Source organism: Piliocolobus tephrosceles, chromosome 19, assembly GCF_002776525.5.
Source record: "Piliocolobus tephrosceles isolate RC106 chromosome 19, ASM277652v3, whole genome shotgun sequence".
Taxonomy (NCBI): Eukaryota; Metazoa; Chordata; class Mammalia; order Primates; family Cercopithecidae; genus Piliocolobus; species Piliocolobus tephrosceles.
In genome coordinates, this window is record NC_045452.1 from 21906028 (window position 1) to 21922268 (window position 16241).

The 16241-nt window shown below is 41.9% G+C and overlaps 1 protein-coding gene and 1 pseudogene across 6 annotated transcripts in view; one reads left to right on the forward strand and one right to left on the reverse strand.

Annotated features, from left to right (window-relative positions):
- The window catches only part of TNRC6B (trinucleotide repeat containing adaptor 6B), a 289062-nt gene that overhangs the window by 58209 nt on the left and 214612 nt on the right, over positions 1-16241 (forward strand). For 4 of the 6 annotated variants that reach the window (XM_026448465.1, XM_026448460.1, XM_026448456.1 and 1 more), the window contains one exon: positions 12187-12260. The gene's annotated coding sequence lies outside the window, so the exon portion shown is untranslated. Of the gene's footprint in view, positions 1-6029; positions 6419-8904; positions 9066-12186; positions 12261-16241 lie in introns of those variants that run through there. The other 2 variants (XM_026448457.2, XM_026448458.1) reach the window with 2 other exon arrangements.
- On the reverse strand, positions 1457-2198 carry LOC111548983 (annotated as a pseudogene).

The following is a 16241-nucleotide window of genomic DNA, read 5'->3' on the forward strand; positions in this document are numbered from 1 at the left end:
AAAAAAAAAAAAAAATAAAGTTACACAAAAAATACCACTTTTCCTTTTGTATTAATTTTATTTTTGTAAAATTAATTAAAGATTTAAAAAGATTGATTTAAATCTTTTTAATTGTGAAATATATCACACAATCAGAAAAGTGCATAAAATATAAATGTAAAACAATGAATTATTTTTAAATGACCACCTCTGAGGTTAGGAAATAGAACATTATAGCGGCCCAACAGCCCCTTCTTAGTGACCTTCACTAGTCAGAGTCGCTCCCCTTCCACCTACAGGTAACCACTCTTGATTTCTTTATTTTCCTTTCTAGTTTTACTGCCCATGTCCCTGTAAACATTATAGTTTTGCCTGGTTTTGAACACATGGAGTCATATGCTGTATCTTCTTTTGTGTCTTGTCATTATGTGTGCAAGATTCATCCATGTTGTTCTGTGTGGCTGTCCCTTCATTTTTGTGCTGTATGACATTCTATTTTATGAATATACCAGTGTCCTTACCTTTGTGCTATTGAGGATATTTGGGTTGTTCCCAGCTGGGGATTATTATGGATAGTGCTGCTGTGTGTGCCTTTAGGGTACACGTGCATACGTTCTGCCGGGTATGTACCTAGGAGTGGGATTGCTGGGTGATGGGTCTTACCTGTCTTGAACTTTAGGAGAATCAAGCCAAACCATTCTCCAAAGTAGACATAATAATTTACATTCACACAAGTAGTGTGTGAAGATTTCTGTTGTTCCATAGCCTAGCAACACTTAATCGTATCAGACTTTGATGTTTTTAGCCATTATGACATATAATGGTGTATCATTATGATTTTCTTCTTTTTTTTTTTTTTTTCTTTTTTTTTGAGATGGAATCTCACTCTGTCTCCCAAGCTGGAGTGCAGTGGCGCTATCTCGGCTCACTGCAAGCTGTGCCTCCTGGATTCATGCCATTCTCTTGCCTCAGCCTCCCAAGTAGCTGGGACTACAGGCGCCTGCCACCATGCCCGGCTAATTTTTTGTATTTTTAGTAGCCACGGGGTTTCACTGTGTTAGCCAGGATGGTCTCGATCTCCTGACCTCGTGATCCGCCTGCCTCGGCCTCCCAAAGTGCTGCAATTACAGGCGTGAGCCAGCGTGCTTGGCCTCATGATTTTCTTTTGCGTCACCCTTACTTACTGTTGAGACTAGATGCCTTTTCATATGTTTATTGGCCATTTGGATAATTTAGGTTTTCTTGTCGTTCATTTGATGACATGTTTCATCTAGCCTCTTGCCCCTTTTCCTGTTGGGTTATCTTTTTTCTTTTAGAACTTGTTAGAACCCTTTATTATTTTGAATATGGGCCTTTTATTGGTTTCATGTTGCCTGCTTTTTCATTTTCTCGAGGGCGTCTTTTTTTTTTTTCAATTTGAGAGCAAGTACTGTTTATTAATGGACCAGCTTAGAAAAAAATAATCATGGTAGACACCTTAGTTTATTCTTCTAATAGGCCTGTTGATCTGGTCCTTCCTGTTGCCAGCGTCTCCACCTTCTACAAAATGGGTGGTCTTTTTCTTCATTCCACCTCGTGGAGAAGATAATTTTAAGAGCCACAGGAAGTTAAGCTTCTTTGAAGCATTTTCCAACAGTGTAGATCTCATGAATCAGATCCTCCACGCAGATGATGCCGTGTTTACCAAGAGATCGAGCAGTCAAAGTGTTATCTGTCAAAGCAATTCGCTTCTTATTGATTTCGCCATAACCACGCTTGTAGATTAGTTCATCTACTGACTTTAGGTTTGGTTACCCCCAAGCAATATATGGCTCTACAATCCTCAGCATGTTCAATGAAGCCTTGTTGAGCTTCACACAGGTTCCATTGAAAATTTGACAAAGGCAAAGAAGCTGCAACACTTTTCGGACCTTTGGGCTCATACCATTGATACCTCTGATCCTGATGGCAAATGCCAATTTGGGTTCTGCGGGTACATAGAAGTTGCCAGCTTTTCATGCCACCCTCGCCATTCGAATTTCACTTCTGTACATCTGCCTGTATTCCTTGTGATGGTGCTTCGCTTTTTCATAGATAAGCTTCCTCCTTGCTGTTCGAAGCATCTTTTGGGCAAACTTCTTTCTCAGATGCTTGATCTTCAGCTCTGCAAAATTCCTTCACTTTTTCTTAAGGATTTCTGGCACAGCAGGAGCCTCCTTCTTCTCTTCTACACCCTCCATGGTTCCAGTCGGAAAAAGAGGGAGGATGTCTTTTGATGGGCAAATATTCTTAATTTTCGTGTAGTCATGTTGGTCTAATATTGTCATATTTGGTTTTTAATACTAGGTACTTTTTGTATCCTATTTAAGAAATCCTTCCCTACCCCTACGTTTTGAAGCATTTTCCCATATTATCTTCTAAAAGCTTTATTATTTATCTTTCACATTTGAGTATACAGTTCACCTGAATTTGATTTTTGTGTATGGTAATTCTTAACTAACTTATTAGTATGCCTCTGCCTTTAAGATTTTTTAAATATTCTGTCCAGAGTTTCTGGCTGTCCTCAGCAGAATGGTTGGTCTTCATTACCTGGTTTACCATTCCCAGAAGCAGAAATGTCTTTTAAAGTTTTAGTTTTACTTTGACTTAAAAATGATCTGACCTGTCTTGTTAAGGGGCCTTAATGAATATGTTTACTAAAAAATAAAAAAGGACTGAAAAACTGTATAGATTCATGACTGTTTCTATTTTTTATTTTTATTTTAATTTAAGAGACCAAAGAGAAGCTTCTGTTTCCTCTCTGCTTCTGTCAGCTATAAAATACTGTTAGACAAATTTAAGCTTGCTACATAAAATGAGCATGGTTATACTTATTGCAGGATAATTTCAGAACATTAATCACAGGAAAATTTTAAGTTAAAAAATACACACTATCAGACATGGACTTTGATAATAAAATGGCTTAACTAAGGCAGTGGCTACCCCCCTTTCTCTGTTTATCCATAAATTTAAACCTCTTTTTTGGCCAGAGATGGACTGTATGCAAACCGCATCCAGAATGCTTTTAGTTTGTGCCACAAAATATGAAGAAAATGTTTTCAGTTTATGGCAACTAGATCCATGACATATGATGCTCCAGGAACTGTTTTTACAGTGCGCAAGATGCACAGGAACAGAATAGCAAACTCACATGATTGTTGGCAAGGAAAACCTGGCTACGTGGCTGATGTTAAATTTGCTTTTTAAGACAGCCAGATCAAGAAATGTCTGAAGACTTTGAGACTGCAGCAGGGAGATGATTTTGCAGTTAGTAAACACAGCCCCGGGAAGCCATGGCAAGGCAGTTCTGGTAAGCCATTTACAGCTTCTCTTCTAGAAGGAGAGCACAGTGGAGGCTCTGGAGAGGAAAACCTGACGTGGCCTCTAGAGAATGCTACCCAGGGCAGTAGAGCCTCCCTGATGGCACTGCCCTCAGCACCACCCTGCACAGCCTGGCCGAACCCCACCTTGCGCTGGCCATCTCTGTCTCTGAGAGTCCCCACGGAAGTTAGCTTGGTTGTAGCTGAGCTGTTAAGAGTAGGGGTTTGTGTTCTTGAAAATTAGAGCTTAGGAGCCACACACATCCTTCTTGCCCAGCCCTTACTTAGACCATTTTCTTTATCTTTTTCAATGAACACTTCTCAAAGTGTGCCCCTTCCTCCCGCCCAAGACCCTTTCAGGAGGTCACAACTATTTTAATAATACTAAGATGCTGTATGCCTTTTAAATTCATTCTCTCATGAGTGCACATTGGAGCTTTTCCAGACATGTGATACAGAAAAAGATTGAATGCAAAAGTATGTATTTGGGTACAGCTGTTATTGCTCAAGCTAGACATTAAAGAAATTTGCAAAGATGTAAAACAGTGCCACTTTCCTCAAATTTTTGATCCTTTGAAATACCATTTTTAATTTAAAAAGCAATAGTTTATTATTTTTGTTTTTATTTTAAGTTCCAGGGTACATGTGCAAGACGTACAGGTTCATTACATAGGTAAACATGTGCCATGGTGGTTTGCTGCACTGTAAACCTATCACGTAAGTATTAAGCCCAGCATGCATTAGCTATTTTTCCTAATATCTCCCTCCCCTTGCTACCCACCCCCAGCCAACAGGCCCAGATCAAGAAATGTCGCTGTGTCCATGTGTTCTCATTGTTCAGCTCTCACTTAAGAGTGAGAATACGCACTGTTTGGTTTTCTGTTCCTGTGTTAGTTTGCTGAGGATAATGGCTTCCAGCTGCATCCATGTTCCTGCAAAGAACATGATCTCGTTCCTCTTTATGGCGGCATAGTATTCCATGATGTATATGTACCACATTTTCTTTATCCAGTCTATCATTGATGGGCCTTTGGGTTGATTCCATGTCTTTGCTGTTGTGTATAGTGCTGCAGTGAACATACGCGTGTATGTATCTTTATAATAGAATGATTTATATTCCTTTGGGAATATAACCAGTAATGGGATTGCTGGGTCAAATGGTATTTCTGGTTCTAATCATTGAGGAATTGCCACACTATCTTCCACAGTGGTCGAACTCATTTACTTTCCCACCAAAGGCATGAAAGCATTCTTACCTCTCTGCAGCCTCGCCAGCATCTGTTGTTTCTTGACTTTTTAATAATCACCATTCTGACTGGCGTGAGATGGCATCTCACTGTGGTTTTTGCATTCCTCTAATGATCAGTGATAGTGAGCTTTTTTTCGTATGTTTGTTGGCCGAATAAATGAACTAATCATTCTAATATTTCATAGTTATAATTTTTACTATGGCAAATATTGATAATTAAAATTAAGATAAACAAGAGCTCTTTGAGGTCCTCCATAATTTTAGTAAGTGTAAAGGGATTCAGAGACAAAAGGATTTGAGAATCACTGCTTTCAATCCTGTCAGTTCCAGTTGGAATCCCAGTTTCTCTTTGAAGGCGGCACAGGTTGTCTAGCTCACCGTTTTCTCTGCATTCTCTAAACTTCTGCGCCACTCAGCTTAGTGCTTAGCTTTTTTCTCCTTACATATAGTGTAAGGTCTCTGAAAAGGGGGATCAGATCTGAATTGAGAGTTTTTTGAGACTTCCAAGGTATACAGTGCTGGGCACAGCATAAACAATTGTTAATGATTATTCATATTACTATCATTGTCAATGTTCAACTCACTGGTTTATTGGAGAAGCAGTATACATCTAAAATTTGTGAACAACCTCACCTCATAAAATCAATATGCAATATAGAAAAAGAACAAAGGTTTTTCTTTAATCACCAATAAATTGGTCACAAAAGTTAACATGTTAATCTGCTTAATTATTTCTTTTAATTTTAATTTTTAATGTAAATTGCCAAATTATAATTGCATATACTTATGGGGTACAAAGTGATATTGTGATTTATGAATATAATGTGGAATGATTAAGTCAACCTAATTAACATATTTATCACCTCTAATCTGCTTAATTCTTATGTGACCAACAATTGCAGTAAAACCTGGACGTAGGCCCTTGCTCTGAAAACTTGCTGAGCATAGTGCCATGCACTTAGTAAGCATTCAGTGAAGCTGGTTGAATTGAATCTGCTGTTTCAGTAGCTGCCTCTGCTGTTCTTGTAACCCTCGGTGAATTCCCTACCATCCCTGCCTCTACTATAAGTGATTTGCAGTTGTTTTAGGCTTTCAGAAGGCAGTCATACTTTCCCAAGCCTTTTCTGTTAAAGAATTGACAGATTTTTCTGGGGCCAGGCTGGAGGGCATAAATTAGTTGAGCAAGCTGGATTAATACCCCAAGTTTGGATATGAGTCTTTCTGATCATTCCTACTTTGGACTGAGTTTGTTTTTCTTAGGCAACCTTTCCTGACTTCCAAGACATAAAAATCAGATTAACATTCTTGTGCCAGGGTCCTGCCATCAGTCCCAAAGTTTCCTTCACTGCTTCTCCCAGGAAGTCTGGGGATGCCGTGCAAGTAGCACACTGCCCTCAAGACTGTTACAGCTGATAAGCCACAGTTTTGTTTTCGTAAGCTCAGAATGTCATGTTGTATTGAGTTGATTTTAGTTTTTTTGTAAAAATGTGTGTGTTTATTCCACAAGAATTTATTGGGAATGTCCTTTGTGCTGGCACTATATTAAATGACAGGTCTAAGGAAGCCTTAGACCCGGGAAGCTTACCTCCTACCAATATACACACACAAAAGTAAGCCTAGTGTGTGTTTTGAGTGCAGTTGCTCACTCAGGGGAAGGATCCATCCAGATCACCTGTGAGAAGAGGGAGTCGGGAGAGACTTCACAGAACAGTTTCCCTAAGCCTGCATCTTGGAAGTTGAGAAGAAATTTGTCCTGCCCGTGGGAAGGCAGTCCAGGTGCAAACAACATGTTCAAAGGCACGCAGAAACCACGTGGTGCTCAAGGGAAACGGAAAACAGTTGGGTTTTGGAGGTGAGGACAGTGGGGCGTGCAGGGACCAGGCCTCACCGGCCACAGTGGGAATGGGGTTTTATCTACAGGGTGGATGAGACACATTGCAAAGGCAGTAAGGATTTCTGCTTTTTGAAGGTAATTCTAGTGGTGTAGGGGAGGGGTGGGTCTTGAGGTAAGAAAACCAATTCAAAAGATAACTAGCATAAGACTGGTGAGAAGCTATGCCAGAAGCAGAGCAGTCAGTGGCAGTAGGAATAAGGAAGTATATACTAGAATAGTTGGGGATTAGAACTGACAGTTTGGGGAGAGGAAGGAGCTGCTGATGTTCGCAGACTTCTGATTTGAGTGGGATGGCAATATTCCCAAGTGAGGCAGAAGAACACGCTTTGGGGGAGGGTTGTTTTATTTTAGGGCCCTGTGGCACATGAGGTGGAGCTGCATTAGGCAGTTATGTAGATAGTTCTAAAGGCTGTAAAAAAGGTCAGCACTAGAGAAAGACTTGGGAATCATCAAGATCCAGGTGGAAGCTGCATCTATGAGAAAGCATAAGACCAGGCTGGGTGCAGTGGCTCATGCCTGTAATCCCAACACTTTGGGAGGTCGAGGTGGGTGGATCACGAGGTCAGGAGTTCAAGACCAGCCTGGCCAAGATGGTGAAACCCCGTATCTACTAAAAATACAAAAATTAGCTGGACGCAGTGGCAGGTGCCTGTAATTCCAGCTACTTGGGAGGCTGAGACAGGAGAATTGCTTGAACCTGGGTGGCAGAGGTTGTAGTGAGCCGAGATTGTGCCATTGCACTCCAGCCTGCGCGATAGAGTGAGACTCCGTCTCAAAAAAGAGAAAGCATAAGGATGTGTGTGTAATAAAAAGAGAAAGGGAAGTGTGGACTCCAGAGGAGGAATACACTAATAATGAAAGGACAGGGAGAAAAAGACTGTCCTGTGAAACAGACTGGAAAGACACAGACCAAGAGGTAGCAAAAGTACTGCCATGGGCCCTTCTAGGGGGGTGGGTGAAGGGACTAAACCTGCTCCATATCAGACTGGGCATCAGAACTGAGCTCAATCTGTGAAGGCAGGAGTTGAGTTTGGTTCTCTCTCCATGACCCTGGCCCCCAGTCTGCCATGTACAGCAACAACTGTAGCCACAGCTTTTCACCTTCTCACCCACTCCAAACCTTCCTTTGATAAGAAGGCTGGTTGCAGACCCAAGGGAACAGGAGGACCCGACACAGCCAGGATACCAGGAACTAAAACAGGATGCCCCTGGCCCAGTGGCTGGATCTTCAGTATCCTTACTATTAAGAGAGGAAAGGAGGTCCCAAATGACAGGTTTCAGGTGGTTCTGGTTCGGATTTTTATTTATTTATTTTGTGTTTATTTTTAGACAATGGTTCTGATTTTTGAATGCTAGAGAGAGGTTAAAGGAAGAACAGTTGAATAGTATCTGTTGCATTGACACTGAGATTGATAGGGACAGAAATCAAGTAGTCTTATTAATCAAGTGATGAATAAGTGATTGAGAAATTAGTATGTTGAGACCACAAACATAAACTGCTTTTTCAAGAAGCTTGACTAGGCCAGGTGCAGTGGCTCACGCCTCTAATTCCACCTCTTTGGGAGGCCAAGGAGGGTTGATCACTTGAGGTCAGGAGTTCAAGATGAGCCTGGTCAAAATGGTGAAACTCCGATTAAAAATACAGCTAGGCATGGTGGCATGCATCTGTAATCCCAGTTACTCAGGAGGCTGAGGCAGGAGAATTGCTTGAACCCAGGAGGTGGAGGTTGCAATGAGCCTCTGAGATTGCATAATTGCACTCCAGCCTGGGCTACAGAGCGAGACTCCATCTCAACAACAACACAAGCTGGACTAGGAAGGGGAAGAGGGGAGGAGGAGTGCAATAGCTAGAACAGATTTTAAGGTTAAAGGGGATGTTTTTAGGAATGGACCAACAGTATTTTTATAGAATTTCCAAAGCGTTGAAGTGAAGTAGGGAGTGGCCTAAAACTGCAAAGATAGTATTTCCAGGTCTTGGAACAATAGTAAATCTCTTGTGTATGGGGGCTAAATAAAACCATCTATTTCTAGCAGATCTGCATCCAGCTGTGCTCCTTTTGAGACAAGGTCCGGCTCTGTTGCCCAGGCTGGAGTGCAGTGGTGTGATCTAGGCTCACTGCATCCCCTGACTCCCAGGCTCAAGCCATCCTCCCACCTCAGCCTCCTGAGTAGGTGGGACTACAGGTGCATACCACAATGCTGGGCTACTTTTTTTGTATTTTTTTGTAGAGATGGCATTTCACCAGGTTGCCCAGGCTAGTCTTGAACTTGTGAGCTCAATCAATCTGCCCACCTCGGCCTCCCAAAGTACTGGGATTACAGGTGTGATCCACCATGCCTGGCCTCCTTAGACTTTTGATATTATTATTTGTGTTACTTAATTAACTAGGTATCTTCTTACCTGATTGGGCCGGGTGCCCTGCTCACAGAACTGGATGGTTGGTACCCTGCTGTCTGCCACCAAGTCTCCTGGCATCCCGTCTTGCTTCCTGGGAAGACCTTCCAGGCCTCCTTGCTGGTGTTCTGCTCCTCCCTCACATCTGCTGCCTCACTTAAGACATCTCTTCTAGACGTCTTGCTTGAAGTTAGGCCAGTTGCCAACAATGTAGGCAGACAAGGTTTTCAGAGTTATTTGTGACTCAATTAAAAGTTTATAGTGTATTCTCAATAGTCTGTATCCTAAGAATGATGCTGGATATCAAACTGATAAGAGTGGTGAGTCCTGGGAAGACTGGAATGGAGGGGAGGGGATATTGGTTAAGAGCCTCTCTATACTGCTTGAATTGTTAAAATGAGAATTTAAATTTACAATAATGGTGCTGAATAGTCAAGTGTGAAAATTAAAACCCTGCCATATCAGAGGTGATACTAGTAAGATACCAGCAAAATAAATACAGTTTGTTGAATATGTATTTCTTTCAACTTGCCATATTCCGTAGGAAAGATTTAGTTCTAATTACATCCTGTGAGTGTAGTTAGGTACTTGGCTTTGGAATAATTCTTTATTTTTATTTTTATTTTTTTGAGACTGGTTCTTGCTGTGTCACGCGGGTTGGAGTGCAGTGGTGTGATCATGGTTGACTGCAGCCTGGACCTCCCAGACTCAAGCAATTCTCCTGCCTTAGCCTCCTTAGTAGCTGAGACTACAGGCACATGCCACCATGCCCCGTTAATTCTTTACATTTTTTTGTAGAGACAGAGTCTTCCTATGTTGCTCAGGCTGATCTCGAACTCCTGAGCTCAACCGATCCTCCTGCCTTGGCCTCCCAAAGTGAAGTGCTAGGATTACAGGAGTGAGCCACCACGCCCGGCCTAGAGGAATTCTTGAAGCCGGCTTGCAGTTTAACAGGACCTGGGGATTAATTTAACCCAAGATCCACTGAACATTCCCACCCCTTCTATGAATTCCAAGACTAGTTTGGCTGCTCTGAAAGAGAAGAGAGAAAACTAGAGTGGTTCACAGTTTTACTGCTGCAGCTGTACCTGATCAGATGGTAGGATTACCGTGTAGTTCTGAGCATTTCAAAGCTGTTTTGGAGGAATTTGCCACTGTTTATACCTTGGAAGGAAAATAGTGCTATAGGTAACTTCAACTAGATAATTTCAAATGTTGATTTTAGAATTAACTTATATGTTTATTTTGAATACTTGTGCACCTGATACAGAGGTTCACAGCCTGGCAGAGAAAGTAATGCAGCTGTTCTGTAAAACCTAGATTCAAGAGTACTTGGAAAACTACTCAGTTTCCCTAGCCTGCCTATCCTCTGCCCTAATTCCTTTTTTCCCCTCCCTTCTGAATACAGGCAGTGTCTGAGACTCACTGCCAAGCAGGCTAGGGACTGAGTGGCATGGTCTCTTTCTAGCCTTGTCTGTTAAGGAGATATGTAATGTGCAACTTTACAGGGTCAGCACAGAATTTGGACTAATGATAGATCCAGAGAAGAGGCTGTGTTTTAGCCTAAGCGGAAACTTTAATCGGAATAGGGAACTAAAAATTAGTGTTATTATCTTGATAGTCTCTGCAGTTGACAAAAAATTAATGAATCCTGTCGTTCTCTGAAGTGCTGAGGGTCAGACATAACCACGTAGCCTCGAGTTCTCTGTAAGGGCCAGACTCATCTTGGAGGCTGCAGCTAACTTCAGTTTTTACCAATGCAGTTAATTAGGGGACACATCCACATTCAACTACTGAATTGCTGGGATCCCATTGGGATTCGGTTCAGCTTATGTTTATTGGACTCTACCCAGTACCAAATTCAAAGGTGTGTTAGACATAGTCCTTGCTGTCAAGGAACTCCTGCTGAGCGAAGAAAATGGACTCGTGGATATTACCAATATAATGTGTATCTAAGAGGAGGAACACTTTGTCCAACCAGCGAGGATACAGAGAATTTCTAGGAGATAACACCTAAAGGAAAAGGAGAAGGGAATAGGCAGAGGGCTCTCAGACATTAGTGTGTATGTTGTGAGTAAGGAAACTCTGTGCAGTCATGAAGCGATAATGGGTCTGGAGAGGTCTTGGATTTTACCCTAAAGATAGTTATTGACTGAATTTAGGTGGCGAGATACCCAGAGGTCAGATTTGCTTTTTAGCAAGAAAGACTGCTGCAGTGTATAGTAGAGAGATAGGGAGACGAGTCATAATATTTCTAATTCTCACCACAATTCCATCTGAGATGTATTGATTCAAACACTATTAAATAAAGTCCAATAGAGGGGACGACAGATAGCAGGGCAGTGAGGTGCTTTCAGATTCCCTGCAGCACCGTCTCAGCACCGTGCCCTAACATGGGGCTGAAGCTCTGACTTACAATCTCTAGCTGTGGGGAGTGGAGCACGCTGTCCGGGACAGAAGTATTGGGTTACTGTGAAACTAAGGGGCCAACTTCCAGACAGTGCCAGCTTTCTGACAGCATCGTAGATGCTGGTCCCAGATGAATCTCTGCTGGGCTCGCCATTGCTTTGAGCACCAGCACACACATAAGTAGCTCCAACCTTGAGGAGCATTCCTTCTGCATTTGTTTGTGTCATTGTAAAATGAAGGTGCTGGCCATTTAATATATATTCCTATATCTCTACATTCAAATACATGAATATATATTTCAGAGAGAGATTCCATCATGGAATAAATAAAATATTTACTGCATTTATTAGCAACTTGCTATGAATTGATTTTGAAGAGACCATTCCAGCCATTATGGGGGAATGGATTGGGGAGGAGCAAGAATAGGAACAGAGAACCAGCGAAATGGCCCCAACAAGCAAGAATGACAGTGGTGAAAATGAAGAATTATGGGTAGATCTGAGAAACAGATTTTGAAAGAGGAAATGATAGGACTTGCTGATGGGCTGATATGAGGGGTTGGGTGAGAAATTCATGACAGATGTCAGGATCTGACCTAAACACCTGGGTGGAGGGTGATGCCCTTGGTTATATGAAGCCTTAGTAACCACTTACCTTTATTGAGCATGTGTTTGGTATCCTGCCCTCTACTAAGAGTTTTACACATATTGCATTTAAACTTCAAAAGAACCCTATGAAGAAGGTGTTGTTAGTGTTCCCAGTGTTGATTGAGGAAGCTGAGCTCTGAGAGATTGGGCTGTGGGCCTAGAAACAATAGCTGGTGAAAGGAGGAGCTGGATTTCCATGAGGCCACCTGTGCCACTGCCTCCTGTGGCATCTTGCTATGAGCATACAGCTCATTGTGACTTTTTTCTCTTTTCAGGGTTGTGGTTTTTTGCACTGAATGTAACCTAGACTCATCTTCACGGGCTTGTGTTGCCCCAGGTACTGTCAAAGGTAAGTTTTTAAAATATGTATCTACCATGTATTGGCAATAGTCTTCTCCTTAAACAGAAGAAAATACTTTTTCAAGAACATTGTTGTCCTTTTACCAAGTTCTTACAGGAAGATATTTGTAAGGTGACCATCATACCAGCCCCTGCTTTCCCCCTATGTGGTAGGTCCCTTTAAAAAGAACTGGTATTTAGATGGATACTGACATTTGGTGCCTCATGCTAGAAAGCTACCACTTAGTTATTATGTGAGTTTTATGTGAGTGTACCCCTAGCGTCTCTGTCTTTCACCTTTCCCTGCCGCAGTCTGTAGTCCACATTACTGCCAGGGTTCACTTTCTGAACGATGAATTTACTCAGGTCACGCCTTTGCTTAAACAGCCCTCGTTGCATCCAGTTGCTGCAGATGTTGTCCCACAGATCCCTTCAAAACCTAATTCCAGTCAACGTTTCTGGCTGCTTTTTTAGTGAATCCTTAATCTGTAAGCCTTAACGGACCATTTTCTGTTCCCTAGATATATATATAGTATTTTTTTCATGGCTTTGTGCCTTGGTTGATGCTTTTCTCTTTTTAGAGTTTGGAAGCAGGGAGAAGAATGTGACTATCTACTCTCCTCGTTGTATTTTTCCTGTTGTCTTCTTCTCCCAAACTCCCTTGGCAGAATTTCTTTTTCATCTGTGTTCTAAGAGCACCTGTTGTTATTACAGTAATAAATTATTCAATATTTTATATTAAAGTTGTTTATTTGTATCTGTCTCCTTTACTAATATATAAACCTTTTGAGACTGCTTGGAAAGGAGCTAACCTATTTTTAATGCCTAAAAGAGGCCCCCACAAGCAAGAAAGGATGACAGCAATGAAAATGAAGGATTGTGGGTGGATCCGAGAAACAAATTTTGAAAGCAAAAATGATAGGGCTTGCCAATGAGCTAATATGAGGGGTCCAGGGTAGGATGAGAAATTCATGATGAATTTCTCCCCAACCCTTGGCTAGGCTTATGTGCCTAGTGTATGCACCTTGTCTCTTGTAGAGACAGCCACCTACCTGAAGACAGTAGCTGTAACTGTAGCCACTGCTAAGGTCAAAATACTGTGTGACCTATCGTTTTTGAACCTCCCAATTCAGCCGCAGTAGTATAGAGCAATAAGATAAAATGCTCTTAGACACCTTACTAAGAGTTCTACACACATTGTTTAATTTAATCTTTATAGCACCTCTTCCTGCACAGCTTTACGGATGAAAATACTCAGAATTATAAAGTTAAATAACTTGCCCAAGATCACACAGCTAATAACTGACAAAGAAGTACAATTCTACATTTTCAAAGGCACAGCTCATTCCAGCATAACACACTATCCCGGCACCATCTGACATGTGGTAGAGGCACGGTAAATGTTTATTGAATTGATATCTATTGCATCTTAAAGAAAAAGCACTGTAGTTGATTAATTCAGTCATTCTTAACATAGAAATTTATTGAATACCTATTAAATGCCAGGTACACAGTTTTAAGTAGACTGAATACAGAGATTAACAAGATATAGTGTCTGGTATTAAGGGGTTGACAGTCTAATCCTTATCACATAGAGGAATCTATGTGAGTAAATAAATCCAATAAAGTATTACAGATCCCATAATAGAATTCAAACAAGATCCACTGGGGGCGCTGAGGAAGGAATCATCATTTCTGCCTAGAGATGGATCAGGAAATAGTTAATAAAAGCTGAGCCTTGATTGGAAAGTAGGGTCTCCCCTTGTGGCACCAGAGGAGGGAAAGGCAGAGGGAGTGATAGCAACAAAAACATGGAAACCTCAAACAGTCTGCCATATTGGCAAAGCTGTAATATGTTCATTACGGCTGGAACAAAAGGAACGGAGACCAGGCAGATGAGGCTGGAGAGACAGGTGAGGGCTGGATCCTGGAGGGCTTTTGAAAATATTAACATATTTGGCAGTTTTTATGGAAGAACTTGCACAGGTACTGTAGGACATTACTTGTATTTAGTTCTTAACATTTGCTGAGTCCTGTCATGTGTGTGGCAAGCACTGGGCCAGGTCAAGACTATCCACCACCTAACACAGGTCACAAACCAGTGACTGCTCCAAGTTGAAGTGATGTGCAACAACAGAAATTTAACACTTGTTTTGGCCAGACACGGTGGCTCACACCTATAGTCCCAGCACTTTGGGAGGCCGAGGCAGGGGGATCACTTGAGGTCAGGAGTTCCAGACCAGCCTAGCCAACATGGTGAAACCCTATCTCTACTAAAAATACAAAAATTAGCCTGGCGTGGTGGCACGTGCGTGTAGTCCCAACTACTTGCGAGGCTGAGGCAGGAGAATCACTTGAACACGGGAGGCGGAGGTTGTGGTGAGCCAAGATTGCACCACTACACTCCAGCCTGGGCAACAGAGCGAGACTCTGTCTCTAAATACATACATACATACATACATAAAATAAACACTTGTGTTGTCTCATCTCATGATGGGACATGACTTGTCACTTTGGCATGACTTGTTCACCCCTCTAGTTTTCATGTAAGTGGGCTTTGCCCTGACTTTTTTGTGACTCTGTTAGCACTGATACATTAGACCTTTTGTCACTTCTTACATGGAATCCTTAGTTAACCGTACACTTTTGCATTGCCTATCTTACTTACCTTCTATTTTGTCAAAAGGAAAGATGCCCCAGACACAACCATAAGCCATGCCTTCAAACAAGAATGTTATCAAGGTTTGTTCAAGAAACACATTGAAAACTAAGGACAGCTCCAAAACAACAAAAAATGAGAGCAAATAAAATAAAGGATAAAGATAAAAATAGGTATCAATATGACATTTAGTAAGTGGACACATTACATGGTTTTAATCAGGAAAGATTTTTAGAAATAAAAATCGACTGGAGGCCAGGCACTATGGCTCACGCCTATAATCCCAGCATTTTGGGAGGCCTAGGCAGGTTGGAGTGCTTGAACTCACAAGTTCAAGACCAGCCTGGGCAACATAGTGAAATCCCAACTCTACCATAAATACAAAAATTAGCCAGGTGTGCTGATGTGCACCTGTAGTCCCAGCTACTTGGGAAGCCCAGTGAGGTTGAGGCTGCAGTGAGCCGTGATCATGCCACTGCACTTCAGCCTGAGTGACTGAGTGAGACCCTGTCTCAAAAAAAAAAAATAATAGATTAGAAGGGTAGAGATGTGGATTGGTGATGAGGGGAAGGGGTTTCCAGTGGGGTGTGGGCTAGGATATATATAGATAGAGATTAGCATGTTGTGTGCTGAGAATAGAAAGATTTGCCTGCGTGAATGCAGAATACAGTGTGCTTTGAGAGTAACTAGAAATGAGGTTAGTGAAAAGCTTTGGAAGTAAAAGTGTGTGATTAATGCTGTGGTAATGGAATAATTTGGAAGACAAGGCTGATATGGAAAACTGAACTTAATTCTGAGGAGGATATGTTTTAGCTATAAGTTGAGATCAAAGGGTATCCAATAAGTAATATTCTCTTCCCTGCTCAAGTTCTGAACCAACAGAGACTTAGGACAAAGGAGTAGGGCAGATAGGTGGAGATCAAAATTTCACGTTTATCATTCATAAAGTTGCCATTGGAGAACTGGCTTAAATCTAAGGGCAAGCAGACTTTTTAATACTGGACTGAAGGACTTAACAGGTTTATTCACCCAGCAACACTAGTCTGGGATAGACCTGCCTCCTAGTCAACGAAAGGAGCAGAGCAGAACAGGTGCCCTCAAGGGAAAAGGGAGAGAAAAGGGCTGGACTATGCAAGCCTGGTTCCTTCTTCCAGACACACTCATCAGAGAAGTGACTTCACCCCTGACAGCCTGAGTCAGGGATATGAGGCCAGGAATATGAAAAGTTGGATATTGTCCCATGTGGAAGGAAGCATCAGGAGTGGGGAAAAAAGTTTTCCTCCCCTAGCTTTCCTTCCTTCCTTCCCTCCCTTCCTCCTTCCTTCCCTCCCT